The sequence below is a fragment of the Coregonus clupeaformis genome, chromosome 8, assembly GCF_020615455.1.
Source record: "Coregonus clupeaformis isolate EN_2021a chromosome 8, ASM2061545v1, whole genome shotgun sequence".
In the NCBI taxonomy this organism is placed as follows: domain Eukaryota; kingdom Metazoa; phylum Chordata; class Actinopteri; order Salmoniformes; family Salmonidae; genus Coregonus; species Coregonus clupeaformis.
This window is the reverse complement of record NC_059199.1, coordinates 38,285,821-38,303,659: the sequence shown is the minus strand read 5'-3', so window position 1 is coordinate 38,303,659 and position 17,839 is coordinate 38,285,821. Positions and strand designations below refer to the sequence as shown.

Here is a 17,839-nt window from a genome sequence, read left to right as displayed (position 1 = left end):
ACTCAACACTTAGCACCTGACCATTTATTGGTTGTGATGAAAATTATATTTGTTGGATTGGGGGCGAACAATGCATGTGCAGTAGTAGTCTAACATGCTCTAGGTCTTTGACATTCAATGAGTTAAGACAGAAACATTTATCTGTTCGATCTGGTTACAGCTCTTATTCCAGACAATGTCGCTTTGTGCCCCAGATATAACAAAGAGACTGTCACAACAAGCCGACATGCTGAAGTCTGGATGGTTAGTAAGAAAATGACTCCCCCTGGTGGACATATAGTACTACATTACACACTACCACACAGCATCACTGACAAGTCTGTCCATAATCTCTAGCCTTCAGTGGTGGAAAAAGTACCCAATTGTCATACATTAGTAAAAGTAAAGATACCTTAACAGAAAATGACTCAAGTAAAAGTGAAAGTCACCCAGTTAAATACTACTTGAGTAAAACTCAAAGTATTTGGTTTTAAATATACTTAAGTATCAAAAGTAAAAGTAAAAGTATAAATAATTTCACATTCCTTATATTAAGCAAACCAGACTGCACCATTTAATTTTTTTAAGGATAGCCAGGGGCACACTCCAACACTCAGACATCATTTACAAATGAAGCATTTGTGTTTAGTGAGTCCGTCAGATCAGAGGCAGTAGGGATGACCAGGGATGTTCTCTTGAGAAGTGCGTGAATTGGACAATTTTCCTGTCCTGCTAAGCATTCGAAATGTAAGGAGTACTTTTGGGTGTCAGGGAAAATGTATGGAGTAAAAAGTACATCATTTTCTTTAGGAATGTAGTGAAGTAAAAGTAAAGGTTGTCGAAAATATAAATAGTAAAGTACATATAATAATATAATATGCCATTTAGCAGACGCTTTTATCCAAAGCGACTTACAGTCATGCGTGCATACATTTTTTGTGTATGGGTGGTCCCGGGGATCGAACCCACTACCTTGGCGTTACAAGCGCCGTGCTCTACCAGCTGAGCTACAGAGGACCACGAAAGCTACTTAAGTAGTACTTTAAAGTATTTTTGGTATTTAGGTGATCAAAATATACACTATATACACAAAAGTATGTGGACACCCCTTCAAATTAGTGGATTCGGCTATTTCAGCCACACCCATTGCTGACAGTTGTATAAAATTGAGCACACCGCCATGCAATCTCCATAGACAAACATTGGCAGTAGAATGGCCTTACAAGGCAGTTTGTCAAATTTCTGCCCTGCTAGAGCTGCCCCTGTCAACTGTAAGTGCTGTTATTGTGAAGTGGAAACGTCTAGGAGCAACAACGGCTCAGCCGCACTCGGGACCGCTGAAGCATGTAAAAATCGTCTGTCCTCGGTTGCAACACTCACTACCGAGTTCCAAACTGCCTCTGGAAGCAACGTCAGCACAATAACTGTTCAACGGGAGCTTAATGAAATGGGTTTCCATGGTCGAGCAGCCGCACACAAGCCTAAGATCACCATGGTCAATGCCAAGCGTCGGTTGGAGTGGTGTAAAGCTCACTGCCATTGAGGAATCACGCTTCACCACCTGGCAGACGAATCTCGGTTTGGCGGATGCCAGAATGCTATCTGCCAAATGCATAGTGCCAACTGTAAAGTTTTATGGAGGAATAATGGTCTGGGGCTATTTTTTATGGTTCGGGCTAGGCCCCTTGGTTCCAGTGAAGGGAAATCTTAACTCTACAGCATACAATGACATTCTAGACGATTATGTGCTTCCAACTTTGTGGCAACTGTTTGGGGAAGGCCCTTTCCTCTTTCAGCATGACAATGACCCCGTCCACAAAGTGAGGTCCATACAGAAATGGTTTGTTGAGTTCGATGTGGAAGAACTTTACTGGCCTGCACAGAGCCCTGACCTCAACCCCATCGAACACCTTCGGGATGAATTGGAACGCCGACTGCGAGCCAGCCCTAGTCGCCCAACATCAGTGCCTGACCTCACTAATGCTCTTGCGGCTGAATGGAAGCAAGTCCCCGCAGCAATGTTCCAACATCTAATGGAAAGTCTTCCCAGAAGAGTGGAGGCTGTTATAGCAGCAAATGGGGGACCAACTCTTAATTAATGCCCATGATTCTGGAATGAGATGTTCGACAAGCAGGTGTCCACATTCTTTTGGTCATGTAGTGTACTTTACAATATGCAAAACAGAATGTTACTCCTGGGTTTGCAGCAGGACTGAGGTATTCGAAGACGGAAGTTGTAGAACCACCCCTAGCTTAGAAGAAAAACACCCAACACCAATAATCTATGTAAAGAAAAACATCCAACACCAATAATCTATGTAAAGAAAAACATCCAACACCAATAATCTATGTAAAGCTTTGTGGATTTATTATAGCATGTTGCCTACCCACCTGAAAGAATCGACATGTGGAATTATGCTAAATAAAATATACTGCACATACCACCACTGAGAACAGAGGACACTACGAAACACACCTCCGATTTTTCCTCCCCATAGAACGATAATTTACCTTGAGTTATTACATGAATGATTCCAGTAATCAGTACATCACAAATAAGAGCATCAGCTGCTTGCACTTGAGACAAAACCATACATAGATACACACATCCCAAACATTTCATAAAAAGACTATTGATAATACAGAATGTTCATTCTCTTGTATTGTATAGTGAATGTATATTCACTATATGAATACATGTATATATAGTGAATAAACTCTTCCACATGTAATAGCACAATATATACAACAGTGGAATAACTAGCATCCTGTAATGTTAAACAATATATATTGGCATTAATGACTAAGTACTGTATATGGCTGTCCTTCTGTTCACCGTGCATCTGGTCCTGAGTGTTCATATCATTAGTCTGTCGTGATCATGCATAGCTCCCTTTTCACAGCTCTATGAATGTGTTGATGAGTGAGATAGAAGAGATCCAAGTCCTCTCAGACAGTCTGCTAGGTGCAGGCACGGACTGGCCATAGGGCAGTTTGGGCAAATGCCAGATGGGCCTGTCTAAACTGTTGCTGTTTTTGTGCGGAATTACCATTACTTGGATAATACTAGGGGCTTCAAGAAGAAGAAAAAAAAACAGGCCTGTGTGCTGGATTCCAGGAAAAATAAATGGGCCTGTGTGAATGCCAGGGCTGAGTTCTGGTCCCAGTCAGTCCGTGGCTGAGTGGAGCAGCAGGAGGCAGAAGGCATGCTGCCATGATGCCAACTCCAGACATGGTGCAACACTTTGGTGGTGGTGTTGCTTGGTGTTTGCTCCCATGCCCAGACCACAGGCATATGCTGACCACACTGCATGTGCACAAGTGTTCCATCTCAAAGGCCTTGTTGTGGGTGTGGGTGGTATTCCTCTTCGAGCTTGTACATCGGTAACATATGCATTTAGTAGTGTTGTTGTAATTGTGACATTTCTCTGTACTGTACAGTTTCTCAGCTAAGACCTGGTAGACATGTCTTCTACTAAACAAAAACAAAAAGAGGTGCTTACATGTATGTGTCAATAGCCCAAATACTGTTTAACAGTACTTCAGAGATATAGGTTGTGTTCGTAAATTCAATCTGGAGCGCCAGAGTGCGCTCGTAAATTCAGAGCGTTGTCAGATTGTCCATTCGTAAATTCAGAGCGTTGTCAGATTGTCCATTCGTAAATTCAGAGCGTTTCGCTCTCGGAGCGTTCAGAGCGCACACTGGACGCTCTGGCCGAGGAGTAGGGTTGATCTGAGCATTCTGACCTCACAACGGCAGTCAAGCACCCAAGCTAGCTGGTTAACGTTGACTACCTTGCTAGCTACTTCCAGACAAAAATGAGAGAACACCTCACTCTGACCATTTTACTCGCTCTAGCAGAGCTTGTTAGGCTGTTTTCATGTCATCCAGAGCGTTGGTGACTAACTGTGCTGCTGGCAACAATTTAATCACGCTTTTTTGCCTGCGTTTACTGACACCGCCCATATTCAACGGGTGATGAGCATTCGTAAATTCATCAGTTATTCTGCGCTCTGGCACCCTCAGACAAGAGTGCTCTGAAATCGGAGTACACCCATAGAACACAACATTTTCAGAGAAGTCTGGAAAAATATAAAGCCTTTTAACTTAAAGACAGCCTTGCGCTGAATAGAGGAACACAACAGCAGTTTTCACATGCTGCTTTTCAACCGTTACACTAGTTACACCCTTATGTTATACTAGGGAAATTATGTTTCCATAGCTAGGGCTGACAGTGAAGAGCAGAATCAACAGCCTCTGCATATTCAAAACAGTTGCTTTGTGAGAAGGTGTTAATGTTCACAGTTTGTTATGTAATTGCCAGCTGAAAAGTACCAGCGGCCTGGCTTTGGCCTCAAGTGAGACCTGGTCTGCCGGAGCCATGGCCCAGTGAGACACGGGTGCCGGCCCGCGTAGATGGAAAAATAAAAGTCTGAGCCTACACAGAGGTAAATCCTGTATGGAAATGCGCCAACAGCAGAGGAGTGCTTTAACAGTACATGGTTGGCAGTGAGAAACCATTTTAGGTTCATTTCAGGAATGTTTAAAAGATAGGGATTGGATACTCATAATGTTAGCTTTAGTGTCTAGCTAACCTTTGCAAATAAACACATATCAACACTTAAGGTCACAATCACATCAATCATCTCGATCCATTAGCTTTACAGCCCCATTGGTTGTCATTAAAACCATTCTAACAACGTTTAAAAACACACATATGCTCTACATACCACACTGCCATCCGTATTAAAGTCTCAGATCTGAATTCATGATTACAAACGTCTGTGTGATACCCCGAAAGAGGAAGCCAGCTGCCCCTTGTTATACAGTTAACTCACTCTCGCCTCGTTCTTCATACACATCCAGTACATTATAATACATTTTTACTTTATCTCTTCCAGACCAATCAAAAAGCTCAGAACCACTATAGGCCACTAGGATCCGCCCATCGTCCCACATGATTGGCTGTGTTAAATCAGTGGCCAAACGTAATATAGACGCCAGCAGGAAATGGTAAATCTTACATTTTTTCCATTTGCGACTTCTCCATTGATGAATTTCTTTTTAGAGTCTTGATTGAATCATAAAAATATGTGTAGTGTACAACAGTATATAATCAGCATACATCCTTTGTTTCTCATGGCAGTGTGTTGGAGTAGAGGATCTGTCCACCCACACACACACCAACGCTTTTCTTAAGAGTCTTTTCAGATTGTGTGATAGACAGTTCCCTGTCCATCCTTCCATCCTTCTCTCTGCAGCTCAGCTGCTGTTCAAAACAGGCCCATCACTCCTTCATGGGTCCTTCTGTATCGTCCTACCCATCCATCCCCCTTCTACAGTTCTCATCAGCTTCACAGGAGGTAAACATCAGGGCTAGTTAGGCCCCCCCACCAGGCAGCCTTATGATCCCTCATTCCTCTCAGAGCTCTCTGTAGGTGGTGGGGCCTCCTCCGCAGTGGGAGACTGGGCTTCTTCCGGACCATCTAGACACACAGAGACAGACACACAGGATTGCAGTTAGTTAGCATTTCACCTAATTTCACTTTTATTTTACCAGGAAAGCCTATTTTGCGAACACAACATGGAACCCTGGGAAAATCATTTCGTTTTAGGCCTACATCTAAATTAGACACAGAGACAGAGAGAGACACAGAATACAAAAACAGGTTAAGCTAACCCACCTGTGAGGTTGAGCTCAGACAATTTGAGTGGCAGGTCAGTGGGGTTTACCCCAGCCGGTGACCCCAGGATGTCAGGTAGGGCGTTCCTTCTCCCCGAGCGACCCGAGGATGCAAAGTCCAGCTTGGGCTCTACCACCTCCGTCATCTCCTCAGGATCAGAACCCTGCTACTGCTGCCTGGGAGAGGGGGGATGGGGAGAAGGAAGGGAGAGAGAGAGAGAGAAAGAAAGAAAGAGAGAAAGGGGGTAAAGAAAGAATATATTCGCACCACAAATATCTACTGTTCAGGATAAACTTTCTTTTGCCGTTTTTGTCCACTGGAGGGAGTCCTTGTAATATTGTGACGACCTCAGATTTCTCACTTCTTTTTTGCACCCCACAAGCATTTCTATCCCCCAAAAAAAAAAAAAAAAACAGGTAACACATCTCATATGCCTTTTATCTTGTAATGTTCCACCTCAGCTAGCAGAGGGCTGTTTTCATTAGACATCATGCAGCTCAGATGGCACTGAGCCGTTTACTACTTTCTTCTGGGGCATGGCTGGACACAAGAGCTTTCTCCTCTTTGTACATACTGGCTGCCTGTGTGTTAGTCTGTCTGTCTGTCTGTTCTCATGGTGACCACTGTAGTTGGGGAGTCTGTTTTGCATTCTCCAAGCTACACAAGTGACAGGCAGAATAACATCCCCGGTCTTACACTCTTGCGGACGAGCACACAGCGAAACACCAAGGTTGGGCTCAATTCAGAATTGACTCCCATTCAACTCATGAGTTGAAATTCGAATTGGCCACACCCCACAGGACGTAGAATTTGAATTTGAGTGGCAGGAAGAATAATTTAATTCAGTGCAATTCAAATAAATTACACTCAGTCAAAGAACATGAGTTTCATTGAATCTGACAGGTCACACTTCCAGATCCCAAAAAATATATAACTTTTCTCTGGAAACAATGTCCCTATGCTCTTTTAACCTTAGTGTTTAGAATAGCCAGTTATATTTCCACCAACCATTTAATTTGTTTGGCTTCTTTCTGGATGCCTCAGGGTCAACGTGAGGATTAAACTAATTCATTCTGGGAAATGAAATATAATATAAATTTTCGCATACAGGTTTTGTTTTCCTTGATCATTCATTTTAAGAGTTTGTCCTGAAACACTACTGTTTCAACAATATTGTATATGCATATACATAATGACATGTTTTATGTTTTATGTACAAGATGTACACTAAGTGGCCAGTTTATTAGGTAAACCACCCAATCATGAAAATGGTTAGCTCCTACAGGCGCGTGAGTCACGTGGCCTTGGCTTGCTATATAAAGCAGGCATTCTGTTACTGTTCTATTGAACATTAGAATGGGCAAAACTAGTGACCTAAGCGACTTTGAGCGTGGTATGATCGTCAGTGCCATGCGCGCCCGTTCCAGTATCTCAGAAACGTCTGGCCTCATGGGATTTTCATGCATGACAGTGTCTAGGGGTTACCGAGAATGGTGCGACAAACAAAAAAACATCCAGTCAGCGGCAGTCCTGTGGGCGAAAACAGCTCCTTGATGAGAGGTCGAAGGAGAATGGCAAAAATCGTGCAAGCTAACAGGCAAATAACGGCGCAGTACAACAGTGGTATGCAGAACGGCCTCTCAGGAATGCTGCGTCATGCTGATGGCAGAGTCAGGATTTGGCGTAAACTGGTGTCAACGGTACAGGCTGGTGGCGGTGTTGTAATGTTTTCCTGGAACACATTAGGTCCCTTGATACCAATTGAGCAACCTTTCCATGCCCCGAAGAATTCAGGCTGTTCTGGAGGCAAAGGGGGGTCCGACCCGGTACTAAATGTGTGTACCTAATAAACTATATTTGTATAGACTACAACTAATATAGAATTAAAGAGGCATTTTAATTACATTTCACAGAATTCAATTACATTTCCTTTAATTCAAATTTGAATTGCAATTCTGTATCCTGTTTACTACTTCAAAATGAAATTAAAAGTCAAGAATTTAATTTGAGGCATTCTCAATTCAATTCTGAATTGAGCCCAACCGTGACACACACACACACACACACACAAAGCGATAGGGGGAGAAAAAAAAACACACAGACAATGTGCACATGCATTTCTACACAAATATACTCACACACATTGAGCTGCTGTTTCTATGGCAACGGGTGAAAAACCACCTCTGGCAAGCAAATACCATTTCCTATTCTCTCTCTCCCTCTCTAGGTCTCAGACCACCGTCTTCTTCAGTACAATCCCTGTCTCGACAACCATACGGAGGGGCCACACACACACACACACACACACTAAAGGACAGGGGCCACAGGTTGGCCATCTGTTAGCCCGGAGTACTAGTGTGAGCCTCATGGTTCTTCCTCTGATCCACCATCACTAGTTTGTCATGGCCTAGTTTCAATATGACTTCATCATAATCACTGTGTCCTGGTATCACACAACCCTTTCATGCAAAAATAACACAAACACACCTCCTCCATATCGCCGGTCACATGTTGACTGGTGTCAGGTAAACACTGGCATAAGGTGGGAGGATCGATAAGTCCTCATTCCATGTCAACATAATGACACAGCATTTCTGAGTGTTCTGATGTCGGTAAGGAGATGTGGGCGTGCACAAGACGGCCCATTGTCAACAGTTGTTATCGCTCTCCCTTTCTCTCTCTCCCTGCTCCTCCACTTGTAAAATCACTCCCACTCATCCTGTCCTTGTCTCTCTCCACTATCTCATGTAGAATCTCTCCCTCTAGCCTCGATTTCTCTGTTTTGACCCTGGCCTATTTCATAGTGAAAATAACGATATGAATTTCATATTGAGTTTTTCTCCAACTGAAATTGCTTTACATTCAATAGGACACTAGACATCTCAACCCAGCCCCTTCAGTAGGGTACTATAACATCACATTCCCAGGCTTTTCAATTGGCACCCCCTACAGAGACAATAGGGGGTCGATTTGAATGTGTGTCTGTATTGTATGTGTGTGTGTGCGCTAAGCTCTGCCCGCTGTCTCCAGCCCGTTAAGTGTGTGTGTAGGCGTCCAGGGAGGCAGGAGGACCGTGTTTTCCTCTTCCCCTCTCAGGCCTCCACATGTCAGAGCATCTCTTTGTGTGGCCCTTCGAGCCTCCAGAAGCAGAAAAGACAAGCTGCAATTAGCATGGGCAGCTCTACAGCTGCCTTCATGGCTACATACATTACAGGAGAGGCCTGTCTCGGTCTGCCTGCTGAACTCATAAGACACATTACAAGCAGGCAGGAGACAACAGGACTAATCAGGGCCAAGCAGGACCATCATGCATTGGGGAAGGCTGACAGACAGGCAGACAGAGACAGAGACAGACAGACAGGCAAACGCACTCCAAACAAGTCTGATGGTCTCCAGAGAAGTACAGTATGTGTTATCCAGGGTTGGCTGGCTGACAGACAGGAAACAGGTCTACTGCTCTCCAGAGATGATTGTCTTATCCAAGGCTGGCTGCTTCAGATGTGTTAGACCGCAATCCACAGCAATCAATGAAAGTTGAAAAGGAATATCTTATGTATCAATCTATACATCTACATTACTGTATAAATAGGGAATATAGATTTTTAAAATAACATTTAATGTATATTCTAGCCATGGAACACTTCTGAACCAAACCTGAATAATGCACAACATCTGCAGTGGAGGCTTAGGATAATGACCCCACTAGGTCTTGGTTGGGAGGGATCATTCTGTATAGAAATGATGACCTATTTAATAAATAGGGTTGTTTCGTCAGACAACATCTGTGGCGTGTACTGTGTAGAAGACACAATACTAAAGCCAGGTAATATAAAAGCCCTCTGATGATTGAATGATGAGGTCAAGGGTTGTTTACAACACTGCTACGCATAGAGAGTTCAATAGGCTTCTGACATGGAGTTAGTTGGGCTCTCTTCCCTTCCTTTATGTAGATCAAAAACCTGGATACACTACAATTAAAAAGGAAGAGATAATGAATAGTGCAAATTACTCATGGGGACTTCAACTAACTGCATTCCCTCTAATAGAGTTCAAAATAATATATTATTTATTTTGAAACATGATCGCTATCCAACAGCTCTGTAAAATCATCACACAGACAAAATGGTTCCTAGTACTTCCCTTTCTACATGTTTTAATGTCCCTGCCATTTATGTGTTAATGAAATCTGCACTGAACAAAAATATAAATGCAACATGTAAAGTGTTGGTCATGTTTCATGAGCTGAAATAAAAAAATCCCAGACATTTTCCACACGCACAAAAAGCCAATTTCTCTCGAATTTTGAGCACAAATTTGTTTACATCCGTTAGTGAGCGTTTCTCCTTTGCCAAGATAATCCATCCACCTGACAGGTGTGGCATATCAAGAAGCTGATTAAACAGCATGATCATCATTACACAGGTGCACCTTGTGCTGGGGGACAATAAAAGGCCACTTTAAAATGTGCAGTTGTGTCACACAACACAATGCCACAGATGTCTCAAGTTTTTATGTAGTGTGCAATTGGCATGCTGACTGCAGGAATGTCCTTCAGAGCTTTTGCCGGATAATTGAATGTTAATTTCTCTACCATAAACTGCCTCCATTTGGGATTTGGAGGTGCTGAGGAGTATTTATTTCTGTAACAAAGCCCTTTTGTGGGGAAAAACTCGTTCTGATTTGCTGGGCCTGGCTCCCCAGTGGGTGCGCCCCTGATTGAGACACTCGGTCATAAGACACTCTGTCATAAGTCATTTTGAGTCACAAAATAGAACCTAAAATGAACAGCGATGTCAGAGCTTTGGATTTCATACATTTATGATCCAATAATAAACAACAATAAAAAACAACAAATACAGTCACCCGCGGGTCAAATCTCTGTCTGAGTGTCCCTAAATGACTGGGTGTGTGTCATCATCCATCCTTAAATATGAGAGTGGAGCTCAGGATAGATGAATGAGGTCACAAACACCGCAGTAGCTATCCTACGTTACTGGAATCAGCCCTTGTTGTCAAAACTGACTGACTTGATAGGGGACTCTGGGAAGAAACAGTGTGTATACTGTACTAGCTGCTAGGGGAAATGATGTGTACAAAGCCAACACAGCCATCTGAAGTTACGCTTTAATAAATGATGCTAGGGATTACTGCTTTCTCCATTTGTAGTTTTGTCCTCACCCTCTTGATTATTTTCTTCCCTTTCTCCTCTCTGTGTGTTATTATAAAGCTTAATGTGTTCCACTGGCTGCCATGGTAACAGCAGCGTTGCAATCAGCCTCTCCGTAGGATGGGAAGGTGAAAACACGCAGTAACAGAGAGGGGGGGTAGAGTACAGCGAGCAAGGGAAGGAGAGCGAGAGAGAGAGAGAGAGAAGCCCAATATTGCATCTTTCAACAACAAAAAAATATTCAGTGCATTCCCAGAGAGAAAGAGAGGAAAGGAAGAGAGAAAGACAGGAGGAGGAGAAGAAGAGAAGATTGAGAAAGAGACAGGAGGAGAGAAAGAGAGGTAGAGCGATCCAGTGAGACAGCTCGATCACACCCTCCCAGACTCACGTCCCAGTAGACCTCTCTCTCGCATCGCACTTCTCTCATAAGCTAAGTTCTCAGACAAAGACACATCAGATGAGACTTTCAGCCTGAGGCACACCAATCTTAAAGGCTGAATGTGACTGTTCTTCTAGCTACCTGGTTGTGCCTCAGGCTACCACCCACCTAGATGAGCCACCTCTAGCTACAAGTTTAACAACATTTACATTACATTTTGTGCCCTCAGAAAGGTGCTACACTGACGTGTCCACTATAAGAACAAGTCGTTTGGAGTGAGAGAATCAATCTGCTACTCCTGTTCTTTATCCCACAATATCCAGAAGGTAAAATTGGTCATAAAACGTCATGATGACGTAATTGTCAGGTTGTAACCTAGTTCTGGTTGAAAATACATCAGATAACAACCAGGTAAAGACGTCTTTTCACCTGGGACAGACCAGATGTCATATATTGGTTGTTATCTGGCAATCATCCCATGTAGAATTATATGTACTTCCTTGTGAACTCTGGTGATCAGGTTCAAAAGAGGCCCTTCTCATCTCGAAACCATAACTTCTGACGTCTCTAAGAAAGACTAACAATGATTAACTCTGCGGTTCAAAGTGTGTTCTAACCCATAAAAATAAACGGTCAAAAACATGACAACTGAAGCAGAAAGAGCGCGTGTGTGTGTCTGTCTGCTGGCGTGTGCGTGTGTGTGTGTGGGAGAAGAGTGCCCTCTTGATCACCAAACAAGAGCTCCATTGTGCTCCTTTCCAGAGGGTCAATCACAACAATGCATCCATGGTCATTCAGACCTATTAGCATATTTAAAGAGGGCTTTAGAGCCAGTCTGGCCCTGCTCCATAACATTGGGCCTATAGGTTTAAATACTATTTGTTTTCTTTCAAATCCTTTAGCTGTGTTTCATTGAGCGATTTGATCAACGATGTGGCAAAGGTTGACATGGCTCAAGCCTAATGAGATAGTTTAACTATTGCCCTAACGATTAGTGGAGATGACAGAGACAAGAGGACAAGGCAGTGATTACAGTATGGGTGCAACACTTTCCTCACGCAAACACAACTCACATTACACGCAATGCAATTGCGACCTGCAGTATCAGATCTCCCGTTTATTTAAAACGTTATGGTACATTTACTCATAGCGTGTGTGATTGCGAGAGGAAAATGCCACCCTGAGAGTTTTATGGAGTAGAAAGGTGGTCAACAACGACGATGGCGACAGTGAGCTGAATCTGAGACTTGGAGACGAGATGACAGAGAGAAGAGGAGACTTGGAGAGTCGGAGTCCCCAACATGTGTGACAACAGTAGGAGGGCAGCCTGTGCCGGTAGCAACAACCAACCATCACACATCAATATTTTAGCCCACAGCCTCTTGCCAGAGTGTGTACAAGACAAGGCTGTCCCCTCTCTCCACATTCCCCCATCTACACAGACATGTAAACAGCGCTGTGCTGTGGGTCACCTCTCTGTCTGGCCTGAACATGCTTCTCCCTCCCGCTGGCCAGGGCCACACACACACGCACAGAGAGAGACATGGCCCGCAGGCAGTGTCTGACAACAACGCTGGGCTGGCAGAGGGACAGTGGCACAGAGACAAAAGAGCAGAACACACCTCTTCTCTCATCCTGACGGTATAACTACACTGTAGACACACACACCAATATCACCCCACTCACCCTCTTACAGACTATTACAGACATCACAGACTACGTCGACTATATTGTTGTTCTGTTTTTGTCAGAGATTCAAGAGGGATCTTCACTCAATGCGAGCCCTTATTAATAAAATCCTAATTAATAGGATCAATTGAATTCCAATTGAACCCATCACTGTGCCTGAGACCCTCTTAACAGAACCTCCATTAAACAATCTATGAAATTAGCTCTTTAGAATATATTATTGCTGCCTAGTAAACATAAACAATGTCTGTCGGACTAACTGTTTAGGAGAGTTAGAGTAGAGTACAGGTTAACACTGATCTAATAAGATCAACCCTCGATTCTCCATCATTATAATTAAGTCCCAAATGGAACACTACTGCCTATATAGTCCACTACTTTTGATCAGCCATATGGGCCGTAGTCAAAAGTAGTGGACTACATTAGGAATAGGGTGCCATTTGAGATGCATGGGTCTTGTCTGAACATTCAGAATGCTAAAAGGACAAGTCTTTTGGATGATGGCTTAGTACTTAGTGAATAAAAAAAATGTTGTTTTCAGAGGGAAGGCCTCGCCTCTCATCCTGATGGTGTAACTACACTGTAGACGCACACACGAGACCGCTGCAGCAGGGGGGTTGACATTGAGTAATCTCAGAGAGACAGGTCAGACTGGAGGCCCTTCATTTGGCATTCCACGTAGGGAGTAATGTGTGTGTGTGTTGCAAGTGGCAGCCTATTGAGTTACAGCTGCTGTCTGTGCCCATCAGAAGCTGCTGGGTGCTGGGGAGTGCCACACACACGCACGAAAATGCACACACACACACACTTGTGCGTGTGCTGGGGAGCGGATGAAGGTCAGGGCAGCCTACCACAGAGAGCAAAGCAGCCAACTCATCCTCCTCTCCTCTTCACTGAGAGTATCTCTCACTCTGTGTGAGAGTGAGAGATACTCTCAGTGAAATCACAGGTCCCCTGGGAGAACCTTGACTGACACATTTACCAGCGGGGAAATGAAAACATCCCTTCTGAAACGCCACCCTGCCATAGGTCACTGCAAAGGTCAACGACCTTCAGCTTCAGCCAATCACTGACTGGGCTGCCATTCTTAGGTCACTGGCCTGGTCAATACAATACAGAGTAATAAAATACTAGCATTTATTTAGCTGCTCACACACACATCCCTGACAGTGGTCTAGCAACCAAACTGACAAGGCTGAAGCCTCACATCAATGTGAACTGCACTGTGGTGAACTACATAGTGACATCTGACAAACAACATGTCATCTTGTTACAAGGACACCCCAAAACCAGTCTATCCTCTCCATCCCTTCACATAGGCCTACATACAGTATCATCTTCCATACAGCAACTATTGGTCTTCATAACCACCTCATGTCAGACAATAGGAGGAGTATGCGGCAGTAGGGATCATGTTGATGGAATGGTACTGAGAGCTACAGCTTTCTCCCTCTCTTTCGACACACACACACACCTGAGTAAAACGCAATAAAGCATCTTCCTGGCTGGCCTCCATCACATTACACAGCAGCTCATTTTGTGGTGGGGGGTGAGTGGGTGTGTGTGTGGCCTCCATCACATTACATAGTGATGGAAACATCAGCTTGTTTTTATAAAACCACCACCGCAATGAGATCAGTTAGAATGGTAGTGGTAGCTAAGGTTCTCTCTATCCCTCTCTGTGTCCCTCTCTACAAGACCACCCACCCAGGGCCTAGGCAGAGTGAGAGGGGACGGTGGTAACCCATAGCCAGTCTCTTTTATAAGGGACACTCACCACTCTCTGTCAAAATTCTGTTTTCCCTTTGTTTTGTGTCCTATTGTACAACAGCTGATGAAAGTAACACTGTATCAATGTTATTTCCTGATAGTTGCTGGTTGAAAATACAATATACACAGGACATTCTAATCAGGAGGTTAGCATTGGTGGGAGTTTCAGCTTTCTATGGTGACATCACCATCCGGTAAACTGGTCAATAGACCTATTTTAGTTTTCCCCTCCCCACTCCCAGACCGTCCTAGCGAAATTATTATTGCTTGAGAAAGTTTTTTGCCCAAAAGCTATTTTTGCCAATTTTAAATGGAAATCTATTACAGTAAGGTACTTAATTGTTACCCAGAAATGACTTGATATAAAAATTGGCTGCATTGGGCCTTTAATGGAAGAAGACCTCCAAACGTCTTAAGAGGGCCAGATGGGCAGAAGGCTGATGATACGGAGGAGGAGGAAGAAGAGGGAGAGAGAAAGAGAGGATAGATGAGTTTAAGTGGTTAAGCTGATTACAATAACAGCCTCTGTCCCATTCCCTGGGATCCACAGAGTAGAAAACATATCTCAAGCTTTATCTTGCCTCTGAAATGTAACATGAGCCTGGAGTGAGTCCTGAGAGGAGTGCGTGAGTAGTGCTGTAACTGGTCAGAGGTCACTAATGAAGTATCAGTCAATCAGCCATAAACAACCAGCCAGAGACAGTCTGTCATTTCACAAAGTGTGTAGCCAACTATCCATATCTTTCATTCTATGTATATTATTCCAGGTGACCAGTGGGCCGTAGTCAATCTGTTCACCAGGTGTGACATAGTGGTTAGTGGTTGTTGAAAGGACTACGCCTAAAAAAAATGGAGTGTCAATGTTAGTTATTTCACTTCCTGTACTATAGGAGAGAAGTTGTGTCTGAAAAGCAGTGTCACCATGGGGGAGATGGACGCTCTGTCATTGTCGGACTTACCCACCAACCAAATTGACAGCAGACTACACAGACACTGTGATGTTGGTCTCCTGGGTCATTGTCCCTTCTAGTCCTAAGATCTCTTTTGTGATGGATAGAAGAAAGAACAGATGATGAAAGCACTCCAGATACCCCCACATCTGTAAACAGACTCAGAGAACACACACACGCACATGGCTGGTGGTACCTTAAATTGGGGAGGATGGCCTCTTAGTAAAGGCTGGAAGGGAATTAATGGAATGGCATTAAACATTCCATTTACTGCATTCCACCCATTATTATGAGCCGTTTTCTCCTCAGCAGCCTGCTGTGACACACACAGCAGAGGAAGAGTTCAACAAATTGCTGTCTGATCTCATTCCAAGCCAATGGCTTCACACAAAGCAGGCTTGTATACAGGCGTCATAAGATTACGGATTTGATCCAGCTTGCTTTGTCAGACTCAGCTGAGCTGCTCAAATAAGCCATCATGGCGCCCCAGGCTAACTTTTCCTGCGTTTTCTATCTTGACATTTGTGTCTCCAAGGTTGACGCAATAAACAAACAAGACAGGTCTGAGGCAGGCTAGACTGTAATAATTATGGGGCCCCAGTGCACAAATCACTGCTCATGGCCCCCATGGAGACAGATGTCACAAAATGTTTTATTTTATGCATTCTTGCTCTAAAATCCCGACAGAGGACAGTGGAGAAGCAGATGAAAACCAGTTTAGAGGGCCTGAGGGAGCAAGCATTTATGAAAACTACCAACTTGCTCTAAATATGTATAATTCTTTTGGAGAATATCAACAATTGCCGTTATTATACAGCATTATGATGGTCAGCTAGGCACAGTACCGTAGTACCCTGAGGCCGCCCGCGTCCCGAGGTTGTTGGGGCAATTACACATTGGAACAGAGCTGAAAACTTTGCTTCATCAGCCCTAGAGAAGGCAGATCTGTAGACCACTGTCGTCAAGTAATAAAGAAGCATTAAATAAAGGTTTAAAAAACGATAGGCCTAACCCTACCTACCCATTCTCAGTCATTCCATTATAAATGCTTGGCATAGAAAGCCCAAGTTAGATACCACAGCTGGCTCGGCTTATAGGTGTACAACGGTCATATTATTGCGCATATATTTGACAACTGCAGTTTAGAAACTAATACATTTTGACAATATCAGACCTAGGCTATTTCAGAGCTACAATTTCTAGGTAAAACGCATATAGCTTGCTGTTGACGCACTATTCCATAGCCTATATTGGATTTAGATTTCCAAAAAACATGTGACATTGTAGCCTACAACTATTCCGCTCACATCCCATACAGGTGGTTATGATGAGCAACAATATAACAACAATGTAGCCTATCATTCTCCATCTCCAGTAGACTACTAGTAGCACTTACCCTCACCAACTGGATCAGTGCGCGTGCCAAGGAACAGCAGCGAGTCCGAAGTTGTAACTACCCGGCCACCATCCTCCTCTCCGCGGGGCAAAAATGAAATTATGCCGTAGTGTGGTGTTTCCTTTTCTTAAAACAGAACAAACCGATCAATTACACCGACATCGGTCCACGTCATGTTATATAGAGCAGGTTTCATGTTCTTCTTGAGGCTCAACGTATGCTCGCAGAGCAATTGAAAAGACCGTACCAATATTTTTTAAAGAAGGGGCGCACAATGCGTACAGGTTTTCTAAACGTTAACAAATGTGATATCCTTATCCTTTTTTGCATTACATAAAACATATTCAGTTGAAAATAATATGTATTATTTTGATTATATCAAGTCATGGCCAATAAGAGCCATAATGATGAGCAAGTAACAACCAGCCCCCCAAAATGGTACAGCCGCAGCTTTGTCCAATAGCGGAACTGAGAGAATGTGGATTTTGTTTCGGGAACCTGTCTGAGAGAATGTGGATTGTGTTTCGGGAACTATCCGGGGTCCTTATCGCTGTGTGCTGTTTACACAGATATTCAAGTTTTGTTGATAAGAAGCATTTGTGACCTGAAGGATGTAGGGGGGTAATGAATGGGCTAATAATCATATCATTATGTAAGGATGAGTTAGGCCTAATGAGCACCTTCTTTAGAGGGCATAATTTCATTATTACATTATTAACTTACATGTTATTTATTACGTCACTCTGACTGTGCATTCTACTTACTTCAATACATGATTTATATTATCCAGCATGCCCTCACTCATTAGGCTAGTATGAATTTGC

At 43.5% G+C, this 17,839-nt stretch overlaps 1 long non-coding RNA gene across 1 annotated transcript; it reads right to left on the bottom strand.

Moving 5' to 3' along the window:
* Nucleotides 1-3,681: 3,681 nt before the first annotated feature.
* On the bottom strand, nt 3,682-17,229 carry LOC121571938. Its single transcript, XR_006001785.2, has 3 exons — nt 17,016-17,229; nt 5,665-5,840; nt 3,682-5,466 (listed from the first exon to the last, which is right to left on the bottom strand). It is a non-coding gene; the product is annotated as an uncharacterized LOC121571938 (long non-coding RNA).
* Nucleotides 17,230-17,839: the final 610 nt, after the last annotated feature.